At 32.0% G+C, this 1,102-nt stretch overlaps 1 pseudogene; it reads left to right on the forward strand.

Moving 5' to 3' along the window:
• Nucleotides 1-323, forward strand: part of LOC118323150 — a 4,286-nt pseudogene extending 3,963 nt beyond the window's left edge.
• Nucleotides 324-1,102: the final 779 nt, after the last annotated feature.

Raw genomic sequence — 1,102 nt, forward strand, 5'->3', positions numbered from 1 at the left:
TCTTGGAATGTAATTTAAGTTTTCCATATTTCAGCACAAAAATCTAATTTGGTTCCCACTTTAGAAATTACTGATTAACTGAAATCCTGTTACTTCAATCTTAGGTTGAGAAATTCAGTGTGTTGCTGGGTATTTCACTCAACTGCATCTTTCTTGTGAAGAACTACAATTCAGAAATCAACACCAATGATGACATTAATGTGTTGATACTGGGCGCACTGAGACAGATAATTACCTCTGGAGAAGACTTCCTCAACAGCCTGTAGACCTACGTACTACTGACACAAATCTATCATGATTAAAGCATTAAAAAGTAATTTCAAACAGTAATCAGCATCATATTTTATAGTGATTTCTATTATTGTGTAATTCATATAGTATTCATTCATGTCATTCTTTCTTACATCCTTCCTAGTGGAGTTAATATTTTGTCAAAATGTATCTTATTTCTTGTTATTTTACTTTATGAATAAATTATTAGTAAGCTGTAAAAAACATGGTTATGCTGAAAGTATGCTTGTTTGTATCTAATAATAAAAGTGTGCTAAATTAAATAAGACAGATAAATAATCATATGAATTAATACACAATATTCACAATTATACAACATAATATAAAAATTTGTCGAAACCTGAAAGTAAAATGGGTGTGAAATGTGTGAGTGGTAAGATCTAGTTGGCCTCCCACAGTGGTCATGCTTCATTCTTTACTTCCTCCTACAATTATTGATGAGTTTGATTGACTCAAACAGCCTGAGCTCAATGAGTCATTCTAATATGATAGCCTACATAATTTCTTAAAATACAAATTATACACATTAGCTGTATAGCCTCTGAACTCCACAGATTAATTGTAAAAAACTTACTTGAATGCCAGATTAACTAGGTATAGGTTTAGATATACAGGATAACCACATGATAAAACACAATATAATACCATAAAAAGTGCCTCTATAAGTTATACTTATATGGTTAAAATTATACCTGTTTTTTCCTCGGTTTGCAACACTGGCAGAACCCTTTTGGGAACTTCCAGGAGCCCTTTTAAACACATCCGTTCTCTGAGGAACTTGGGGTAGTTTATCAGGTTTTTTGAGGAACCC

Source organism: Morone saxatilis, unplaced genomic scaffold (assembly GCF_004916995.1).
Source record: "Morone saxatilis isolate NCDOM2014 unplaced genomic scaffold, NCSU_SB_2.0 Contig14, whole genome shotgun sequence".
Lineage (NCBI taxonomy): Eukaryota > Metazoa > Chordata > Actinopteri > Moronidae > Morone > Morone saxatilis.